Source organism: Paroedura picta, chromosome 3 (assembly GCF_049243985.1).
Source record: "Paroedura picta isolate Pp20150507F chromosome 3, Ppicta_v3.0, whole genome shotgun sequence".
In the NCBI taxonomy this organism is placed as follows: domain Eukaryota; kingdom Metazoa; phylum Chordata; class Lepidosauria; order Squamata; family Gekkonidae; genus Paroedura; species Paroedura picta.
The window spans coordinates 49,704,918-49,728,733 of NC_135371.1; the positions used below are offsets into that span (position 1 = coordinate 49,704,918).

General features: G+C 43.6%; 1 protein-coding gene across 2 annotated transcripts in view; it reads right to left on the reverse strand.

Annotated features, from left to right (window-relative positions):
* The window catches only part of FBLN2 (fibulin 2), a 201,067-nt gene extending 177,551 nt beyond the window's left edge, over window positions 1–23,516 (reverse strand). For both annotated transcript variants that reach the window (XM_077325598.1, XM_077325596.1), the window contains exon 1: window positions 23,396–23,516. The gene's annotated coding sequence lies outside the window, so the exon portion shown is untranslated. The remainder of the gene's footprint in view (window positions 1–23,395) is intronic.
* Window positions 23,517–23,816: the final 300 nt, after the last annotated feature.

Genomic DNA, 23,816 nt, shown 5'->3' on the forward strand with positions numbered 1-23,816 from the left:
GAGTATAGAAAAATGCAGTATAAAAACCAACTCTTCTTCTTCTGTTGTAAGAAAGCAAATTGAGCAGAATTGAGTGGAAAAGTTGGCTGGATCCAACCCATTGATTTCCAACGAAAGGTACCATTTTCATACCCCTGAAGTGAGTCTACCAATTTCTGATTGAGTTGGAAGCTTCTAGTTTCCTAATTGACTAGCATACTTCTGCAGCTTGGAATCTGGGAGCAGGAGGTTAATTGGCACAATTTTGGACCAAGAATGTTTAAAGGCATTAAGTTTAGAAACTATTAATGGCTTTATGAACTAGCATGTTTGTTTTAATGTTAGTCATTATGCTTGTAGTCAACACCTTGCAGAGTAGTTTTTAATGCTCAAGAATAATGACAAAGGCATCCTACTATAAAATGAACTCTTTATGAAAATTACAAAGCAGAGGTCTCAGCAGGCAGAGAACAACTCACGGTGAACCTACTGATATTATAATGCAGGTTCACTAGATACATAAAAGCTGAGACAAAGCAAACTGTTATGTGCTGTAAACATGGATGATTGAGGAAGTGGTGGTGGGGAGGCAGAGGAGATTATGCACAGCACATGGTGGATTTTGCTTGGTCCTTCCCCACTATGGTATTGTTTGGGTTGAAAGATATTCCATACAAGCAGGTGAGAGCAGCTTGCACTTTTTTGGTTCAGACAGCCATGTCCATCATTTTAAACCTTATATGTATGTATTGGATTGAATGGTTTCAATTTGTGGCATCCAGTGGAGAGGTAAAAATGTATCTGCCCTATTGATGCTACCTGAAGATCCCCCACAATTACCGCTCATTTCTGGACTACAGAGATCAGTTCCCCTGGGGAAAAAATGCTTTGGAGGGCAGATTCTATGGCATTGTATCCCACAAAGGTCCTTGTCCTCCCCAAACTCCACCCTGAATCTCCAGGAGTTTCCCAGTCTAGATCCGGCAACCTTACAACCCCCCATCCCACCAGTGGTCAGGGGGAACCTGGCAACCTTATCCTTGTCCTTAATAAAGCTGAGCTTTCTCCCAGTTGTTGTTCTGCTTAGCAAGCTGATAGAAAGATCATTCCATAGTCCTTTCATAGTCCCCCTAGCATCTCATGTACTCTGACCATTGTTAAAATTCAATCAGTATGAGTTCTTAGAATTGACATTTGTCTGAGTTCAGCTCTTCCAGCTTCAAGGTTTAGGAGTCTGGTCTTGAAGTAGGGTTTGGATGCATCTGCTCCTTAGTGTGTATGTGTATATTTACATATGTATGAATGCAAAGGCACAGTGCACAACATCACTGATGGATGTGATTGGAGGCGCCATTGGCATGAGGTTTTCTTGGTTTTTTGTTTTTTTGCTTTTGAAATGTTGGAGGGTCTGCTGATAAACTCTTGTTTAGGCCTCATTAATCTTGCAATATTGTCTCACTATGTGCAAGAGAGTTTCTGCTAGGCAAATTTTTCAAATGTGCCAACAGAAGATATTTTACTGCCAAAGCAAATATAGTTGCAAGGTGAACTTTCCGTAACTTCTCGGTCCTAGGTGAATGGCTTCATTTTGCTGCTCAATTGCTCCAGCCTCACAAGACCATTCAGAACACAGACCAGTCAGCTGAAGGAATCCTCAATGACAAAGGACAAGCTGACGTTGAAGGTTGAATGTGAAGACTTTACAGTGAATGGGGAGAAAAGCACGGAGCCAGAAGGAGCCCCGGTACAATGCTCATTTTCAGAGAACAATTCTTCCTCAGTGGCTTAATATCATGTATAGACAATTTTCCTAATATTCATACAGTGGTCCCCTTTGCAGGCATTATCCATGGTTCCCCATTCACTACATTTGAATATATGTCCCCGTTGGGAAAGGTGATACTGGTAGGTAATGTTAGTACTGGATGAATATGAGAAAAAGCAGCTACAAAAAATTATCACATTTTACTCCATCAGAAGCTCTGGCTTTTACTAATTAGTGTCACATATACTGCAAAAGACATGTTCAGGGAGTTTGTTCCATTCCCTTCCTGACAAAGATCTATTCTGCTTACTTCAAAAAATAAAACCAAACAGAGAGAAACAGACCTATCTGGCAATATGATAAATATATATTCATAAAGGAAAAAAAATGTCCTATTTTTGTAGTTTTCCTTTTTTCTTTATTCTTTAGGACTTCTGTCAAAACGGAATCCAGGTAATCTCCGTTTTCAGTTCTTTCATCACTGACAAGTCCTGAACATTAAATAAGAATTATTATTACAATATCAAAAGAAATTATAACAATAAATGCAATAAGTAAAGAGAGCTCCCTACCTCTGAGTCTTCAGTATATATATGAATAAGTACTGAAAGTTTAAACATACAAGTATACTACAAGTAGTATATTAATCATTGTTAACCTTAAGTCTAAAATATATTATACTGTTGATTCATATCATAATTTACCTTATATATATTAATAGTATAATACTGGCCAGTATTATACTATTGTTGTTATAATTTCTTTTGATATTGTAATAATAAATCTTATTTAATGTTCAGGACATTTTTCTTTCTTTTACGAATATATTTATCATATTGCCATTGGATAGGTCTGTTTCTCTCTTACTTCAAAAAATATGACAAGCAGCCCCACTTATGCAAAAAGATACTGCCACAGAGCTGTCCCCGACTAGTATATGCAGACATTCAAGAATATGATGTGTATATTAGACACACAAGGAGGGAAAACTGAGTGTAGCCCAATCTCAACATATCTTGGACACTAAGGAAGGTCGGTACCTGGAAGAGAGACCACCAAGGAAGACTCTCCAGAGGTAGGCAATGGCAAACTACTTCTGTTTCTCACTTAGCCTGAAAGCCCCTTGTAGGGGTTGCCAGAAGTCAGTTATGACTTGGCAATACTTTACACGCACATTAGACTAAGGTTGCTGTTTCCCCTCTAGCCACTGGCAGGGGACGGTGAGGTAGGTTTTTGAGATCCAGGCTGGGAAACTTTTGGAAATTTAGGGTAGCGACCTGTGGGCCGCGGACCACATGTGGCCCATCAACTAATTGGACGTGGGCCCCGAAGGGCGCCTTCTCTCCCCCCCCCCCGGCCCTTTACTTCACCCCCCCGGCCCTTTACAACACACTTCAGGTGTCATTGTCTCCCATCACTCCCAGATGGGACTATCCCGTTGCAGAGAAACAAGCTCAGGGTTCCCATTGATTTGTCATTGTCATGAGTTAAAATTTCTATGAAAATAAAATGTTCCTTATGTTCATTGTTGTGGCGTGTCTGTATCTTATTTTGAAGGGATGTTTAAACATTACCATAGCGATCAGAGAGCGTTAGGGCAGTGGTTGAGAGTAGAGGAGTAAACTACCCCCCCACACCGGGCCTCAGTAAAAGGCGTTGAGTGGTCCCCGGTGAGTGGTCCCCGGTGATAAAAAGGTTGGGGAGTACTGATTTAGGGATTGAGCCAGGGGAGACCAGGGACCTCAGTGGGGTACAGGGCTGGAGTGTCTACCCTCTAAAGCAGTGATCCCCAACCTTTTGATCACTGGGGACCGGTCAACGCTTGACAATTTTACTGAGGCCTGGGGGGGGTAGTCTTTTGCTGAGGGCCATTGCTGCCTGCTCCACTTGCCCCTGCTCCACTTGCTTTCCCGCCAGTGCCCCTGACTTCCCACCGCCCGCTGGGGGGCGCTGCCAGCAGCAGCTGTGCAGTGCCATGCCGAGGGGGATCCCCAGCCATAGTGGCCGCCAGAGAGCACCAAAGGTGAGCCAGCAGCAGAGTGGCAGGGCAGCTCCCGAGGCAGCAGCCGGGGAGAAAGACAAGGAGGAGCTGCGGCCCGGTACCAACTGATCCACGGACCAGTACCAGTCTCCGGACCGGGGGTTGGGGACCAGTTCTCTAAAGCATCCATTTTCTCCAGGGGAACTGATCTCTGTAGTCTGGAGATGAGCTGTAATTCTGGGGGATTCCCAGGTCCCAACTGAAAGCGGACATTCCTACATTAGACACACATCCATTTTAAAACCATCCGAATAAAACTGACAGGTGGACCTTTATTGGGTGGAAACAATGATTTGATTGTTGTTAGTTTAAAAGGGTCCCATGCCTTGCAACAAGGGCAGAGATATCATGTCTGCCTTGCCTGATAACCATTTGAGTGTATGGAGCATGACAGGGAGAGAAGGGGATACCCTACAAGGATCTGCATAAAAGGACCTAGAAAAATATTTTTGAGATTAGATAGGAACACTCTGCTATCCTGCAATAAAACTTTAGTGTATCAAATAGCCGATAAGTTGATCAGCAGCAAGCCTGCCCTAGACTGCATTTGGCTGTGATTATATTAGACCAAAGGCATAAAAAATACAGAACAGGTCAAGAACATTAAGAAAGAATGGCTTTTTGGTATCAAATATAAAATCCCTTCCATATGCAAAAAAAATCCCCATAGATTTCGGAGGAAGTTACTCAACGAAGCTGGAATGGCGTGTTACATCTAGGAGAACAGGAATGGGAAAGCAAAAAAAAAATCCTAGATATACTGAGGTACAGTTATTTGAAAAGCTCCTGCAAATAGACAAGACTCTTAAAGTATTCTGGTACTGAGTCTTTTGAAAACAAATCTAAATGAAGTGCTGTCACTTTTAACCACTTAACTATACATTTGCAAATATAATGCTATTTTCTGCCACATATTAAGAACACATTTATTTTCAAATTGTAACACAGGAGATGTTTCATATTTATCATGCATCACTTATTTCCATATTAAATGGCCTCGGGATTATAAGGTACTGGCACAATTTACTAGCAGCCTTGCAAACTCGTCTGTCTGTCTGTCTATCTATTTATTTAGATTTCTCCTTCAGATTTTAACTATACCTGTACTCCTCAATGTTTACCTTCACCATCCTGAGCTACTTGCAAAAAAGGATGGGATGTAAATGTCACCACCAAAAACAATGTTTTAAAGATAGTAGTGCCAACTTATTAACTCTTTGGCATGGCTGTAAGTACATTTGTTTTTAGAAGCTTGCTTGCTGAGAGGGTGGGGTTGGTGGTCAAAACAGTAAGAGATTCAGATTGTCAAAGCTCTTGAATGTCACTCTTCATAATCACATTCCTCAGGCTACTGAATGTGGATGGGTATCAACTTCATCATCTTGAATGAAGGATGAGGTACCAATAGGAACTGGAGAAAATGACCACTTTGGAGGGTGGACTCTAAGGCAGTGGTTCTCCATCTTCCTAATGCCGGGACTCTTTAATACAGTTCCTCATGTTGGGGTGACCCCCAACCATAAAATTATGCAAGGGTTCTTTCACAGAAATTAAACAGAAACTGACTAATGGCATGAAGATCCATTGTTCAGGATTGTATATAAATTGTTTTTTCCCCCCTAGGGGTTTCTCAGTTCAGTTCTGTCTCTTGTCCCACCAGACAGATCTCACTCGTTTCCGCTGCTGGAGACAGATGAACACTCTTTCTCAATCTACCCCACAAGGCTGTTGTGTAGATGGTGCCCCCTGTCCAAACTGTTTGCCCTGCTGCAACCCCTGTGAAAGGGTTGTTTGACCCCCAAAAGGGTCCTGACCCCCAGGTTGAGAACAACTACTCTAAGGCGTTATACTTTGCTGAGGTCACTCCCCTACCTTCTCCAGGATCTATTCCCAAAATATCGAGTTATTTCTCAACCCAGAGCTGGCTACCAGCTTCTTTGATAGGGTTGCCAACTTCCAAGTGGGTCCTGGAGATATCCCATTATTATAAATAATCTCCAGACACAACAGATATCGGTTCCCGGGGGGGAGGGGGGAGGGGATGGCTGTTTTGAAAAGTACTCTATGGCATTGTACTATGCTGAGGTCCTTTCCCTTTTCCCCAGGCTCCACTTCCAAAACCTTCAGGTATTTCCCCACCCAGAGGTGGCAATTCTACTCACTGTCTTATTCTACCAACCTATTGAATATGCCATTAAAGGTTTTTTGAATTTGAATTTGGAAGGGAAGTATACCGCCCCACTTTGGCTTCTTAGATTGGCAGCAGAAACCCTCCCATCCACACATCTTTGGGACCGCCTCTTCCATTAAACCCCCCAAAGTCTTAACATCTAGTGACAAACATCTACTTAGGATCCCTGGCTTCAATCAGAGCCTGGTGGAATGCTCTGCCAAGTGGAACCCTAGCCCCGTGGGATCTATGACAGTTCTGCAGAGCTTGTAAAGCAGAGTTATTCCACCAAGCTACAGTTGAGGCCTAACAAGAGCTGATCTTGTAGACCTTTCCACCTGCATGTTTATCCCTTGAACAGTTCTCTAAGAGAAGTTTACATCATGCATCATGCCCTCCCCAATCACAGGATAGGAATTTATGGGCAATATTAGAGATGAGTTTATTCTGAAAATTTAATTCAAATCACATTATAGATCATATTTTATGTAATTTGGCCAAAACAGAGCAGAATAGGAGTCTAAAAAACAAACAAATAAATAAGCAATGTTTACAGCACAGGAGTAGCTACTTTCTGGACAGAGCCAAGTAGAATTTTGGGATTCTCAACATGAACTGGCCAATGGCTAGAACTAGTGCTTTTTAAATCTGCTCCACAATATAGCATTATGGGTAGTTACATTTTCTTAGTATTTAATTATCCCACAGTGTTAATTATGTGACAATGACCAGTTCAGTACAGGAAAGTCACCAACTTATAAGTGAAGGAGATTCACCTAAACCAGCCTCTTGCAGCTATCTGTTGTATAACTTGGAACAAGAGTTTTACAAAAGAGAAACAGTTGCTTGAGACTTCAACTCGAGAGCTTTCTGTGGTTGACCACATTGAAGGATGGGAAGCTATTAACTGCAGTTTAGACTTTTATGTAACCTGCAATTTACCCAATTTTGTTGTCTCGTGTCTATTTCAAGAGATCTGATGAAAACTCAGAATACTTAGCTTCATCTATAGCCCAGGGCTGAAGCCAAATAAGGTAAAAAGGACAGCATTGAATGGACAATGCCAGATGCAGATTAAGTGATTAGTGCCATAACAGTCACTTGAAAAATGGAATTGTCCAGACCAGGCTTTCTCAGCCAGGGTTTCGTGAAACCCTAATGCTTCTCGATGGCCCTGGAAGGGTTTCCCAAATGAATGGGAGTTTTGTTAAACATTTATTGGGTGATATGACCATATATGGTCATGTGGACCCAACCCCCCCCCCCAAATGGCCAATTATGGGGATGGAGGGGATGGGAAGGGGAGGGGCCCTGAGTGGGCCTGTACACATCTATGCTTCCCAACCATATTCTGCACAATAGTGCCACTTCTGGGGTAAAAAAGTTGAGAAAGTCTGGTCTACAAGCAGCCCTACATAGTATACCACTTGTATGATACAATTCTTCAGATACCTGCAGTGATCCTAATCTACCCACCTGAGGAGGGTTAGAGCATGTGCTATGAGCTAAAAGTTCTCAGTCCCAATTTCATCTCAGCCATGAACCATGAGCCTCATCATTTCCACTGAAGGTGATAGTGTTGTTGCTGTTAGTTGCGAAGTCGTGTCTGACCCATCGTGACCCCATGGACAATGATCCTCCAGGCCTTCCTGTCCCCTACCATTCCCCGGAGTCCATTTAAGTTTGCACCGACTGCTTCAGCGACTTCATCCAGCCACCTCATTCTCTGTTACCCCCTTCTTCTTTTGCCCTCAGTCGCTCCCAGCATTAGGCTCTTCTCCAGGGAGTCCTTCCTTCTCATGAGGTGGCCAAAGTATTTTCAGTTTCATGAAGGTAATAGTAATAACTACTATATTTGTTCATTGTAAGAATTAGCACTATAATATGGGAAACATTTTTAAACAGGGAAAATGCTATATAAACACTAAGTAGAAAGGGAAAGAATGAAATCTAAAATAGAGCTTCAAAAGAAATTGGACAGATACATATTGCCTCCCTGTGGGCTTAATAACCATTCCGCATTTATGACCATTCTAAGCAATGAGGGCTGAGACAATTAAATGGCCTTTGCACATTCAAGGTTAATCACCCAGAGAGTTGCCTGGAGCCTCGCAGAGTGCAATATAGCTCAAAACTGACAGTACTTCATCTGCACAGCTCTTGCACTTTGTTATCCCTCCAGTATTAGATGATACCCTTCTTACCAAAAAAAAAGATTGCAACACTCCTTTTTCTTTCCTTTTCTTTCTCTCTTTTTCTTCTTGTTCCTTAACACAACCACTCCTGGTCATGGGTTGATAGAATGAACCAAATGAACATTGGGCGAGGGACAAAGTTTACTAACGGAATGTCTACTGTATCCTTGTAAACTGCTTTGTGACTCTTTGCTGGTTTCTCAATCAAACATGCAGATAAAATTGATTGGTTAATTAATTGGAGAATTGATTAGTTCATTGCATGCCTCTATACTGCCAGAACACCTTCCATTAGTCTCATTCATTTGTAAATGAAATGTTGGACTCAAATCAGATCCTTTGAATTCATCTCAACAATTATTTCTGTTAGGAATAGAATTTTTTGTCACATTTCATCACTAACCGCATGGAATCAGGGCTGTTTACTTCCTCCCCTCCCCCCAGTGCATTTGGGATCAGTCCAAGAACAAAGTTCATTAGCAAGTAGGTCAGACAAGAAATGCTCCAACCCGCTGAAACAGAAAATGACCCCAAATTGGAACAGCTTCATCTTAGAGAACACGCAAAGCATGTAACACAAGGAGCCAAAAGATAAATGCAGCTAAACAAATCTGACTCCTTGTACAAGAGTAAGTCAAGAAAAGGCTGATCAACTATTTTAAAAATGAAGTCTCCCAGATTAATCAATACGGGTCAAACAAATACATTTAGGAGCCAAGCATCTAATGGAAAAGAGATGTCCTTGCTATATGATGCAGGAAATCGTCTCACTGTCAGGTAAACTAGAGAGATGCTATGGAAGGACATACTTCAGAACCATACAACATTAGAGCTTTATGTGTGTGTTGTGGGTGCGAAGTCATGTCCGACCCATCGTGACCCCATGGACAATGATCCTACAGGCCTTCCTGTCCTCTACCATTCCCCAGAGTCCATTTAAGTGTGCACCTACTGCTTCAGTGACTCCATCCAGCCACCTCATTCTCTGTCGTCCCCTTCTTCTTTTGCCCTCAATCGCTCCCAGCATTAGGCTCTTCCCCAAGGAGTCCTTCCTTCTCATGAGGTGGCCAAAGTATTTTAGTTTCATCTTCAGGATCTGGCCTTCTAAGGAGCAGGCAGGGCTGATCTCCTCTAGGACTGACCAGTTTGTTCGCCTTGCAGTCCAAGGGACTCGCAAGAGTCTTCTCCAGCACCAGAGTTCAAAAGCCTCAATTCTTTGATGCTCGGTCTTCCTTATGGAGAAGGAAATGGCAAACCACTCCAGTATCTTTGCCATGAAAACCCAATGGACAAGTTCAAAAGGTGTGTGTGTGACGTGTGGTCAAATCACAGCTTACTTATTGTAACCTTTTAGGTTTTTAAGGCAAGAGACAAGATGAGGTAACTTGATATTGCCTTCCTCTGTGTAGCAACACCACTTTGATGGTCTCCTGTCCAAGTCACCAAACTTCTGGGATCTGACTAGATCAGAGTTTTCACCACAATGAAAAACAAAAACCCTTAGGGTCATGCAAGGAGTTCAGTGCATGTAGGTGGGCACTCATATTTTTCCCTACCTCCACTCTGGCATTAATAGCTTAATGATATGAAAACTTCAGCAGCCTCATAGCGCATATGATACGCTCTTTGGATCATGACCTTTCATTTGGAAATGCAGATTAAAAGATTGGAAAGGCATCAGTGGGACAACAAACAAGTACAGCTCATTGTGATTTAAAATATTTCTGTTTCTGAGAGCTTTCTATCCAATTTTGAAAGCAATATATGCTTCCTTTGTGTTCCCATTTAGTTTATTAAACTCATTCTCCCCTCTGCATCTCTTATGTACATATTTTTATTTGTTTGTGGCACTATAATAAAGTATGTCCCATTTGTTTTTGTTTCACTTAAATTACTTCAAGAAGATGCCAAGATAATAGGTGTTGTTTTTCTGAGGAGCCTTGAAATGAAACATTCCCTCTTTTTATGGAGAAAAGTAAATTAGAAGTTGGAGGAACTGATACTTGGATGGTCGCACTATATGTAGAGGGGGGGGGGATAAATCCTGTAACATGGCAGAGGCCTGAAATACATTTCCAATCCATGATAATTCAACTTCGCTCAGTCAAAAGATAAAAGAGCCACACATGGTGAATTTCAATACTTTTTATTGGAACTGGTTATGAAAATTAAATATACCTATAAGAAATTCTCAAGAACCAACCATTTCCAGCTTGGTCACTCCAGCCCAATTAACTGTTATTAGAAAACATCATGAATTCCTAAGCAAAATCTTAAATTCAGAGACATATATACTAGATCTTGAGGAACAGATATCCAGATACGGGATATACACTTTTGTTCCTGATTAATTTTTGGGCCCTGTCTCTCTCCCTCTCTTTAAATTGGGCCTGTTCCACAGCATAGAAATATACTAAAATAGTGATGACTGATCAGCTTTTAAAATCCCTGCACAATTCATTAGAAGGGCAATAATAGGTCATAAAAATCACACAAACTCCTGGGCCAACATTCAGAAAGACATCAAATGTCTCAAAGCAAAACTCAGACAGTTTTACAGGCTATTAAATCTCTTTGACAACTAAATCCAGAAAAAGTGAGGGAAAGACATGAAAAGGACTCTAATATCACCTCACATATATGAACAAATATAACATTGAAACTTATTTTAAATATTTTTATCCTGCTTTCTTCCAAAGGCTAGGCTCAAAGCAGTTTATGTATTAAACTTTACAACAATCCTACTGACTACACAAATCACTAGATCATGTGGACATCAACTCTTGAACATGGTCAAAGTGTTGTTCATCTTGTTCTAGTTTACAGAATCCTCTGGATTGCTATAAACTTGAAATCTTCACTTGCTCTAGCAAATTTATTTCAATCTATTTTCTGCTCTCTTTGATAAGGAGATGGTTTTGGCATGGTCCCTCTAAAGAAATAAAATGGAAGGTTGCAGGGGGTGAAATTAAGCAGCTTGGACACTTGTAAAGGATACAGGAAATTACTAGCCAATCCCATTTGCCACGGAGCTTTGTACTCTGACCATCTTTCAGAACAGCACTATGGGATTATTCACTTCAGGGCCAAATAGGAATATTTTGGGTCAATCAGTAGCAGGCTCAGAGAAGGATGGTTTTTCTTGATTCACATTGCTTAGGAGGAATTGGATAATTGTATTGGTTAGGACATAAGACAGGAGGCTGACAGGAATCATGCAGGTTATATTACGGTGAAAAGTGCCTTAAAGTTACAGGTGACTTATGCTGTCCCCATAGGGTTTTCAATGCAAGAGATGTTCAGAGGTGGTTTTTCATTGCTTTATGTAGTGATCGTGGATTTCCTTGGTAGTCTCCCATCCCAGCACTAATGAAGGACAACACAGCTTAGCCTCACAGATTTGATGACACTGGGCTAGCATGGATCATCCGGGCCAGGGTGCAGGTTATGTACTGAAAATTTAATGCAGCATGATGAGCGTCTTGAGGCATATTACAATGGGTGTAGGAACAGACTCAGGAGGCTGGGGAAGGAACTCCTTTAGTAATGGGCATATGCACCTGAACTTTTATACTGACCAGTATGGGTAGATCATGGGGAGGTCAGTGACTCTTGTCAGATTTCTGTGCAGCCAAGGAAAGGCAGTTCTGCCAAGCCACAACTGGAGAAAGAGTGGGATTCTGCAATGTTTTAATGCATTTATACCCTGCCATTCTCCCCCAATGAGGAGAATGCTTACATCATTCACCTCTCCTCTGTTTTAGCCTCACAACAACCTTTTGAGATAGGCTCGGCTGAGCAAGCTTTCATGGCACAAGCTGGGATTCAAAACCAGGTCTTCCAAGTACTAGTCCAACACTCTTAACCACTACCACACTGGCTCTTCAAGTTGACAACCCCAGCAGTGGGAAATCTGTCAGGGAACCTACACTGAAGGGTTGGGGGAGTTTAACAGTTGCACGGTTCAGCTATGAATTAATAAACCCTAATTTAAACCATCTGATGAACCCTGCATCTTTATTTTGGGATGTGGGGGCAAGAGCAGGGGCAACGTTATAAACAGTCCAAATCTTTCTCACCAATATAAAGAGAAGAGGCAAGAATGGATGCACAGCTGCAAAGGCAGATGAAAATCTGCTTATAGTTTGAAAAATAGATCTGTTCACATCATGACCACATTTCTTCTCCTTACAGAAGTATGCATGATCCTTTCTGCAGCTGTCTCTCACCGCAGGGCCACTGCACTGGAATGCGCAGTGGATTGTTGGAGGAGTTTGTGCACTATGTGCATGAGTCTGCATCACCTTCTGCATTCAGAGTAGTGCAGGAGACTCATTTTACAACAAAATCAGTACCAAAACTGATAGCGGATTGTCTGGCACAGTTACCTTTTGTTGTTCTACAGACCAACAGTAACCACACAATCAAATATTTGGGTCACATAAATGACCTAGCTGTAGTTCCCTAATGGTATAAAGGAAGTCAAAATACAAGCAATTCAAAAACAGAGTCCAATAGACCTTTAAAACCAACAAAGATTTATTCAAGATGTGAGCATGCACTCGAAAGCTTACACCTTGAATAAATCTTTGTTGGTCGTAAAGGTCTATTGGACTCTATTTTTGTTGTGCTGCTTCAGACCAACATGGCTACCCGCTTGAATCTACAAGCAATTCAGTTACTGAAGAACCATGTTCCCCAGCATTCTCATCATCCACATAACTCAAAAGTACCCTTCCTTTCTTGAGTGGGGAACTGTCCAGCAAGGCAAAATCCAACAGTGCAGGCACTTCAGTGGGGATACCAACGGCAAATTATTTTAAAGGATGCTGGAGCACCCTCGCGATCCATTTCTTTGAAGGCTGCAGTGGAAGATGGGATAACTTCTCTAAACAAAGAGCATTTAAAAGAGCTGATTGGAGGCTTAGCCACATAAAACTTTACTCTTGTAGAGGAAACAATGTTATGAAGAAAAATTCTAGACTAGAGGAACGCAATCCTAAGCAGGTCTATTCAGAACTCCTGTTTTATTAAATGGAGCTTACTTCCAGACAAAAACTGCAGCCTTGTTCTCCCTGAGACCCTGTGTTCTCCGTAGAAGGATTTTGTTGGGAGAGTCATCTGTTGTCCCATATGCAGTCTGAAGTTACGCAGCCAAGACCTAAGCAGAAACCTTCATTGTAGGAACAGTGAACTATAAAATGAAGTCACACATGCAGCTACCTTGTACTAAACAAAGTTTGAGTCCTGGGGTATCTTTCAGACCAACAAAGTTTTATTCATGGTATAAGCTTTCATGTGCCCACCCACTTCCTCAGATACTCGATGCCTTATACAGAGTCAGACCCAGCATCTCATGCAGAGGTCTTTCGCAACCTGAACAGACCAGGTAAACCCAAGCCCATTTGAGCTGGAAAGCTAAGCCAGGTTGGCCACAGTTAGTACTTGGATGGAAGACTGCCAGGAAACACAGTGGTTGCTACGTGGAGGAGGACAATGGCAAACTATATCTGAGCATCTCTTGCCTTGAAAACCCTCAAGGGGGAGAGGGCTCAGCATAAGTCAGCTACAACTTGACAAGAAAAAAAAAAGCAAGCAGATGCTTTCAAATGGACGTGAGGGGGGGGGGATTCAAACCTGTGACTTTCTTCATGCACAGCTAGTGCTCTGCTACTGAGCCACAGCCCTTGCCCTGAGTACACTGGATAGAAATGTAAGGCTTTTGCACCATTGTATAGAAATGCACATGTGTGACAAACAAATGTGATTGGCCCTGAGAGGCAGGCCAGTGCTATCAAAGGGCCGCTGAAAAAGATCAAAAGAGCTATGTGTGTTCTCTTTGCACTCAGATACAGCTATGGAAAGGAATCCCAGTTTGAGGAATACTTTTGTGAAAATGAGAGAGAGATAAGAGAAAGAGTGAAACATCATCAGAGTGAGAAATAATAGACCTTCTTTTTGACCACATGATGGCCTACTCTTCTATAATAGTAATACTTAGCAATCCCACTGCACTTTCAAAGGTTCAAAGCACTTCACTTACATCATCTCCTTGCAACCTTTTCAGCAAGCCTATAATAGAGGTCACTTTTATTATCTTGATTATGCAGATCGAGGCTGGACAGAAAAGAAGGGGTTTGCAGAAGACCACCTAGTGAGATCACAGCCGAGACAAGATCCAAACAGCACAAGTCTCTCAGTATAGCTGGCTGGCTTCTCTCACTTTCCTCCCATTCCCTTAAGTATCCTGTCCTTGTCTCAAAACATGTTGATTCTAGAGGTGGAGAAGAAACAGCAGGGCCACATTTGCCACTGACATACTCCAGTTACTAGCATAATGGATGTGACTGAACAGCTGTTTATATCCTACAGCAATCCCGTGGGCATACAGTATTGTTTTACTCACCTTGTGGCCATGGCTCAGTGGCCATACTTTTCATTGCAGAGTTTCCAGGTTCAAGCCCTGGCATTACTACCCTTAAAAGCATCTGCTACTGTCCATCATGTGTACCAAGGGTGGAAAGGGTAAATTAGTCAGCAAAGAGTGTTAACTAGACTATAATGGGTCTGATGGACCAGATGCCTAACTTTTGTAACAGTTTTATTTATTTAGTATTTCTTTGCAAAAGACACAAACCTGTGCAAGCTTCCTTCCCAGATCTTCTGCACAATCTGCCACCTGGGCTGATAGTCCCACTATAGTTTGTGGTAGGGCCAGCATGGTGTAGTGGTTAAGAGCAGCAGGCTCTTCTCAGAAGAACCAGGTTTGATCCCCACTCCTTCACAGGCAACCAGCTGGGTGACCTTTGGCTAGTCACAGTTTTCAGAGCTCTCTCAATCCCACCTACCTCACAGGGTGTTTACTATGGGGAAAGGAAGGGTAGGTGATTGCAAGCAGCTTTGAGTAGTGAAAAGTGGGGTATAAAAACCAACTCTTCTTCTTCTCCATGGATCCTGTGCAGTTTATAATTTTTATTAAAAAAAAAAGAATTTTGCACTAATGAAAACTTAATTCTGCCACCCATATATATAATGTGATTTAAACAAATTTGAACCTTTGTTTATTTTACAGACTTTATTTAGGACTAGCAAGGTGAGTAGGCATGCTGAGAACTTCTTCCTGGAGCCAGCTTGGGGTAGTGGTTACTTGTCTCGACTTCTAATCTGGCAAGCCGGATTTGATTCCCCGTTCCTCCCCCACATGCAACCAGCTGGGTGACCTTGGGCTCCCCACAGCACTGCTAAAGCTGTTCTGACTGAGCAGTAATATCAGGGCTCTCTCAGCCTCACCCACCTCACTGGGTGTCTGTTGTGGGAAGAGGAAAGGGAAGGTAACTGTAAGCCGCTTTGAGCCTCCTTCGGGTAGAGAAAAGCGGCATATAAGAGCCAACTCTTCTTCATCATCATCCTTGCCAAGCAAACATACCAGGTTCAAAGTTCCTTGATCAGGCATAAGATGGGCACCTGATCAGATAACAGTATTCCCTTGCCTTGATCAGTGCAGCCAAACGCTGCTTTTGCCAACTTGCCCCCTTCAAGGATCGCTGCCTTGTTGTGGCAAGGGGGCTTGCGTAGCTCAGTGAAGCTATGAGCTATGCCGTGCAGGGCCACCCAAGACGGACAGGTCATAGCTGAGAGCTCTGACAAAAGGTGATCCACTGGAGAAGGAAATGGCAAACCACTCCAGTATCTTTGCCATGAAAACTCTATGGACAGTTCCAATAGGCATAACGATATGACGCTGGAAGATGAGCCCCTCAGGTCGGAAGGTGTCCAATATGCTACTGGGGATGAGCAGACGGCTAGTACGAGTAGCGCCAGAATGAATGAAGCGGCTGGGCCAAAGCCGAAAGGACGCTCAGTTGTGGAAGTAACTGGTGGCGAAAAGACAGTCCGATGCTGTAAAGATTTTTATTCCATAGGAACCTGGAACGTCAGATCCATGAATCAAGGCAAGCTGGACGTGGTTAAACAAGAAATGAGAAGACTGAACATCGACATTTTAGGAATCAGTGAACTAAAATGGACAGGAATGGGTGAATTTAATTCAGATGACCATCAGGTATACTACTGTGGACAAGAATCTCGCAGAAGAAATGGAGTAGCCTTCATAATCAATAAGAGAGTAGGAAAAGCAGTCTTGGGATACAATCCCCAAAATGACAGAATGATCTCAGTTCGAATCCAAGGCAAACCATTCAACATCACAGTGATCCAGGTCTATGCCCCAACCACTGCTGCTGAAGAGGATGAAGTTGATCAGTTCTATGAAGCCCTACAACACCTTATAGAAGCAACGCCAAAAAATGATGTGCTTATCATCATGGGGGATTGGAATGCTAAAGTAGGAAGCCAAAAGATAACTGGGATAACAGGCAAGTTTGGCCTTGGAGTACAAAATGAAGCAGGGCACAGGCTGGTAGAATTTTGTCAAGAGAATACAATGGTCATAGCAAACACTCTTTTCCAACAACCCAAGAGACGACTCTACACATGGACATCACCAGACGGTCAACACAGAAATCAGATTGACTATGTACTCTGCAGCCAAAGATGGAAAAGTTCTATACAGGCAATAAAAACAAGACCAGGAGCTGATTGTGGTTCAGATCATGAGCTTCTTGTTGCAAAATTTAGGCTTAAATTGAAGAAAGTAGGGAAAAGCACTAGGCCACTCAGGTACGAACTAAATCATATCCCCGACGAATATACAGTAGAGGTGACAAATAGATTTAAGGAATTAGATCTGATAGACAGAGTGCCTGAAGAACTATGGACGGAGGTTCGCGACATTGTACAAGAGGTAGCAACTAAAACCATCCCAAAGAAAAAGAAATGCAAGAAATCAAAATGGCTGTCTGAGGAAGCTTTACAAATAGCTAAGGAGAGAAGGGAAGTGAAAGGCAAGGGAGAAAGATACACCCAATTGAATGCAGAATTCCAGAGAAAAGCTAGAAGAGATAAGAATGCTTTCTTAAATGAACAGTGCAAACAAATAGAAGAAAACAATAGAATGGGGAGGACCAGAGATCTTTTCAAGAAAATTGGAGATATGAAGAGAACGTTTCATGCAAAGATGGGTATGATAAGGGACCAAAATGGTAGGGACCTCACAGAAGCAGAAGAGATTAAGCAAAGATGGCAAAATTATACAGAAGAACTATACAAGAGCGAGCTTAACATCCCTGATGACCACAGTGGGGTAGTTACTGACCTGGAGCCAGACATCCTGGAATGTGAAGTCAAATGGGCCTTAGGAAGTCTGAGCAACAATAAAGCTAGTGGTGGTGACAGCATTCCAGTTGAACTATTCAAAATCTTAAAGGACGATGCAGTAAAAGTGCTACACTCAATATGCCAGCAAATTTGGAAAACTCAGCAATGGCCACAGGATTGGAAAAGGTCAGTTTACATTCCAATCCCAAAGAAGGGCAATGCCAAAGAATGTTCAAACTACCGCACCATTGCACTCATTTCTCATGCTAGCAAAGTTATGCTCAAAATCCTACAAGCTAGGCTCCAGCAATATGTGGACCGAGAACTTCCAGAAGTACAGGCAGGATTTCGAAGAGGTAGAGGAACTAGAGATCAAATTGCCAACATACGCTGGATCATGGAAAAAGCTAGGGAGTTCCAGAAGAACATCTACTTCTGCTTCATTGACTATGCTAAAGCCTTTGATTGTGTGGAGCACAACAAATTGTGGCAAGTTCTTAAAGAGATGGGAATACCAGAGCATCTTATTTGTCTCTTGAGAAATTTATATGCAGGTCAAGAAGCAACAGTGAGAACTGAACATGGAATCACGGATTGGTTCAAAATTGAGAAAGGAGTTCGGCAAGGCTGTATACTGTCGCCTTGCCTATTTAACTTGTATGCGGAGCACATCATGAGAAAGGCGGGATTAGAGGAGTCACAAATTGGGATCAAGATTGCAGGGAGAAATATCAACAACCTCAGATATGCAGATGATACCACTCTAATGGCAGAAAGTGAAGAGGAACTAAAGAGCCTGTTGATGCGGGTGAAGGAGGAGAGTGCAAAAGTTGGCTTGAAACTCAACATCAAGAAAACAAAGATCATGGCAGCCGGCCCTCTCAATTCCTGGCAAATAGATGGGGAAGAAATGGAGATAGTGACAGATTTTATTTTCCTCGGCTCCAAGATCACTGCAGATGGGGACTGCAGCAAAGAAATTAAAAGACGCTTGCTCCTAGGGAGGAAAGCTATGGCAAATCTAGACAGCATCCTAAAAAGCAGAGACATCACCCTACCAACAAAAGTGCGTTTAGTCAAGGCTATGGTATTCCCAGTTGCAATGTATGGCTGCGAAAGTTGGACCATAAGGAAGGCCGAGCGTCAAAGAATTGAGGCTTTTGAACTCTGGTGCTGGAGAAGACTCTTGCGAGTCCCTTGGACTGCAAGGCGAACAAACCGGTCAGTCCTAGAGGAGATCAGCCCTGACTGCTCTTTAGAAGGCCAGATCCTGAAGATGAAACTCAAATACTTTGGCCACCTCATGAGAAGGAAGGACTCCCTGGAGAAGAGCCTAATGCTGGGAGTGATCGAGGGCAAAAGAAGAAGGGGACGACAGAGAATGAGGTGGATGGATGGAGTCACTGAAGCAGTAGGTGCAAACTTAAAAGGACTCCAGGGAATGGTAGAGGACAGGAAGGCCTGGAGGATAATTGTCCATGGGGTCGCGATGGGTCGGACACGACTTCGCACATAACAACAACAACAAATCATGTCACATTCAGGTCATCAAATCAATGGACTTTGATAAGGCATGCGATCACTTGCTATTCATCCCCTCTTTGAATCTACACAGTTGGATACATCCTTCAAAAACCTAATATCAGCTCAGTTGCATTGTCTGCTTTGTCCATGTGTGCTACCAGTGGCATCCACTTGGGAAGAGAGTACAGGAATTGCCTGCATGTTTAATTAGGTGCATGAACAGACACTGAGTTGGATCCACCAAAGCGTTTCCACGGGTGCAAAGGTTTCTGCCTCTGGAATGTCATTTCTTGGCCTCTCCCTCCTGCACAAGCCCAAAATGCACATAGGAATCCTCATAGGGGACAGGTCTGAAGTCCTTGCTCCTCACAAAAATGCTGCGCTGGATCCAACCCAAATAAGGTATATATAAAGATACTATGTAGCAAATGTAAAAAGTTATGAATGGATTCCCCCCACCCACATTTTACTATGTGTTCTTTTAATAATTATGAGTAGGAGCAGTGGAAAAGGGAGGCAAGAGGGCAATGGTGAAAAGGTGTAATCAGGTGAGTAAATAATCATAATCATACAAACCAATTATTCCAAATTGAATTGGACATATTTGAACAGCTTGTTGAACCATCAGCTCCCAGTTTACAACAAGCATTCAGGATATGAATCAAACCAGTGGTTGTTCAAGCATGTCTGATGGGAGGGTATGGAGACCTCCAACCTGACCAGCACTGTGTTGCTGAGCCTTCCTTTGAATTCAAGCATTTTATTAGGCATTGCCCATAGAAATGAAGCTGTTGGCACAATCCCTTAGTCCCTACCCGCTAGGAACAACAAAGCCTAAATACACAGGATGCGGATAAATGCATTCTTCCCCTGTCTATCCTCACTTCCATCTCCCCTTAATTGTCTTCTTTGTCTCAGATCTTTGGGGCAGGAAACTTTGTATATTCTGCAAACCACCAACAGTCATGGTATTATAGCAACAAAGGATCATAATAAAAGTCAAGCTCTCTTCATAGGAAAGCTGCCAATTAAGACAATGAAAAGTAAAGAATTCAGATTCCTGAATTCAGAGCTACATATCAACTCCCAGGGCCATTCCGCACGAGTTAAAAGTAGCAGAAGGCTTGCAAATGGTAAACGCTACTTATTTGCCGTTCTGCATGACGTCGCACACAATCTGCAACAGTCTTGCAACACTAGCGCTAAAATCACTTCATTGTAGTGATTTCCGGTGAATCCAGAAAAGTGGATTCACCCTCAGAAAACCGCTACACTCCTGCCAACAACCTGCAACACTTGCGAAAGACCTGTGCGTTCTCAATGTAGTGGCTGCAACAAAGTCCCTCCCCCTGGCTCTCTCCTCCGAACTTCTGGCGAAGCGATCGCCATTTTTTTTTCCTCGGAGCGAGTGGAGAAAGCAACGAACCAGCGAGGCTTGATTCACCTAGCGAGGCTTCTCCAGCTACAGTCCCTCCATAGTGCTTTAAAGCTCCCCTAAGTCCCCAAGCACAACACAGCTCCCTGTTTGCAAATTCCCTTTGTTTTCAGCCAAAAATCGCGCCCGTGCAGGGGGTGGGGATTTTTTTTTCACTCGGGGGAGCATGGTAACAATGACTCGCCAGCTCACACACCAGCTAGATGGGTCTCTATGTTAGGAAGAATCAAGGCATATTTGTTGCAACGTGTGTGTGTGTTTTCTTTTTTTAAACCTGTGTTTAAAGGGAAAGGGGCTTTTCGGGAGCATGATAACAACCGCCCATTGGCTGTTCGTTTGATTGATGGCCAGGGGTGGGAACAAGCACAGAAAAGATTGCATCCTTTCTAGCGATTCCTGCGAGAGTAGAAACCTGTGGGGAACAAATGAAACGCTACTGGATTCCACTACAAATGCAGGTATGCGGAACGCCGAGATTCCGCTATTTAAAATAGCATTTCCGCTTTGTGAAACCCATTGGCAACATTGGTCCTTGTGCGGAATGGGCCCCACATTTAGGAGGGAAGATCATAGAACACAAACCCCTATTCTGCCATGCTCCTTTATTAAGTCTACTTTCACCACTTTGCTTTGCTCTGATTAGAAAGACTCTTTAGAGCCATTTGATCTCTTACTTTACCACCTGTGTACACATGATGTGTGATAGTATCCTCATCTGGAGATGCAGTACCAATATAGCCAACCAAAGAGATTCAGACTTTCCTTCTGATCTGTCCAATGCAATTTAAAACTGGTGGTTGAGATCACGCAAGCTTCCCTGGGGCCCGGGATCATATGTTATATGGGAGCCCTATGAGAAGGTGGTATATAAATAAAATAAATAAATAAACAACAATAACAATAATAATTTATGCCACCCTGGGCTCCTTGGAGTAGATCTGGAACACATCACATTTGAACTTCCTGGCTATGTACGAATTTGAACCTAGGAATTTGAACCTAGATCTCACCAGACCTAATCGCAGAATCATAAGGTTGGAAGGGATCTCCAAGGTCATTTAGTCCAACCCCCTGTAGAATGCAGGACACTCTAACCCAGGGATTCCCAAAGAGGGGCCTGTGGGCCCCCTGGGGTCCACAGGAGATCTGAATGGAGTCTGTGGCCTTTCCCCTCTTGTTTTAATGAACTTGGCCACAAGGTAGGGAACTGATCACTTCCATTGTTCCCTCTCCTGAGTGAGAGGGACTCCTCTTGTGGTAGCCTGCTTGCCTGCCTGCTCGTGCTCCCAGGAGTGAGAGAGAAAGGGCAGTGGCCCTCAGAACACGGCTGCCTTTAACAGCCACACTGGCCCTGCCTCCTCCTTTTCTCTCCCCTCCCCTCATCTGCAGTCTCTGTTAGGCTGCAAAACTGCAGAGCTAGGACACCCCAGCCTAGCCGAGGCAGTGCTGGCCGGAGGCTTCCCCCCTTTCCCTGTCTCCCTTGGCCTTCCTGACTCCAGCACCTGCCGCAGCCACTTCTGCTCTGAGAGCTTGGTAGGTAGGCCATAGATGTAAAAATTAGGGGGGGGGGGGGGAGTTGGTTGTGGGAGGAGTCCAGGCTGTCTTCTCCACTCCTGCTCTTATTTCCAGCCTACACAAGGTAGAGTTGCCATAGTTGTAGTATAGGTGGTGGGAGAGAACGAAAGGAGGGCAAAGCCTGAAGGTGGTGATGTCACTTCTGGTGACAGGTCACTTCTGGGGTATGTGACAGGGATGCATGACTAGCTGGCATCGTTTCTGGAGCTCCTTGAAGCCTGAAAGATAATTTCAGGGACTCCTCTACAGTCACAAGGTTGAGAAAGGCTGCTCTAACCATTATGCCACAATGAACTTCCACCTGTCCCTTAAATGTTCAATGGTTGGGTATATTTATTGTTTAAAAATTACATTCCACATTTATCTAGACAAGGGTCTCAAGGCCAGTGAGACAGAGTACAATGGCAAGAGCTTTGGACCATGATTTAGACGGTGCTTGCTGGATGACCCTGAGCCAGTCACATGCTCTCAGCCTCACCTGCCTCATGGGGTTGTGGTGAGGATAAAATAAGGGAACTGGAGAATCTGCTTTTGAGTCTCCACTTGGGAGAATGGTGGGGGTGCCGATGAAATAAATAATTAAGGCAGTTTTCCTCTTTCTCTTCTCTCCCTTCCAACCCCAAGAGCACTATAATGGAAACCACACCCAGAACAAAGAACTGCCCGTCTTCCTCTATAAACTTTTCCATAGCTCTGCAATATCACCCAATTTCCAAATGTCCATCCATTTTCATGTGATTGTTCCTTTTTGTCCATATATTTCCTAGCAAACCTAAAGTAATATGTATTTAAATGGAAAGCTTGAATCTGTCCTTCTTGGACCTGCTAATTTTGTCTATGGTTGGATGACAGCAGATGTAAAAAGGATCTATTACTTGTACATCACTTGTACTACTTCAGCTTTTGCTGAATGCTTTGAGGCCAAGCTCCTTAACTTCTGGAGTTTGGACACCTTCTGTGTTGGCCTCTTGCTGAAAGATTAGCACAAGGAAAGCAGCATTTCTCGCCAGACAATGACCGCAGACTGTTGCTGCCTTTTTGGGTGGTTTTTGTCTCTCCCAAGTTACCCAAGCCTTCATTCTAGTCATTCCAACAAATGGAGCAAACCCAAGAAATTGAGGTTTCTACAGAAGAAAATCGACATGCTCAAACCAAGGGACCTGCGATACCCTGAAGGGGAAAGGCTCGTGGTTAAAACTTTGAAGAAGGGGAGGGGGTGCGAAGAGAAGATCCAGGGCGTGTTGGAGCCACTATGGGTTCCCGCACTGGTCTTGATTCTGGTGCCTATCATAGCAGGTCGGATAAATTCTGACGGTCCTGCTTCCCGCGTCTCTCCACCCTGACCCCCCCCCCCACACACACACACACACACACACACACACCACGCGCGCTTTTTCACTCCGCCTTGTCAGTTACACAGACCGCGCGTCGGTCGGTCAGTCCCGTCCATCCCCCCCGTCGGATCGCTCTAGCTCTTCTGGACAAAAAGACTTACCCCATATACACAATCGGCGCGTGCTGCTGTGGCGGCGGCTGCTGCTGCCGCTGGTGCAGCTGCTGCCTTGTAAAAATTGTGTGTGTGCGGGGTGGGGGGGTGGAAACCAGGAGGAGGAGGGACTTTTAAAAAGTTACAGTGAAACTGACCAACGGCATGAATTGTTTATCTAACCTGAAAGCCGGAGGCAGTGGCCCATCAATCATGGTTAATTACACCCTGATGCCAAGCCTTCGGAGACCCCAGGATCTCCCCTCCCCTCCCCCGCGTCATGCAAAAAGCAGGGCTGCCGGGCTGGAGGAAGTGCCTCACTTTGGGTTGCCTCCTGATTTGGGTCGACCGGGTGGGTGTTCGCCGAAAAGGTGTCAGTACTCGGCTCCCGGAGAACAAGACACGTTGAACGCCCAGGTCACTGCAACAG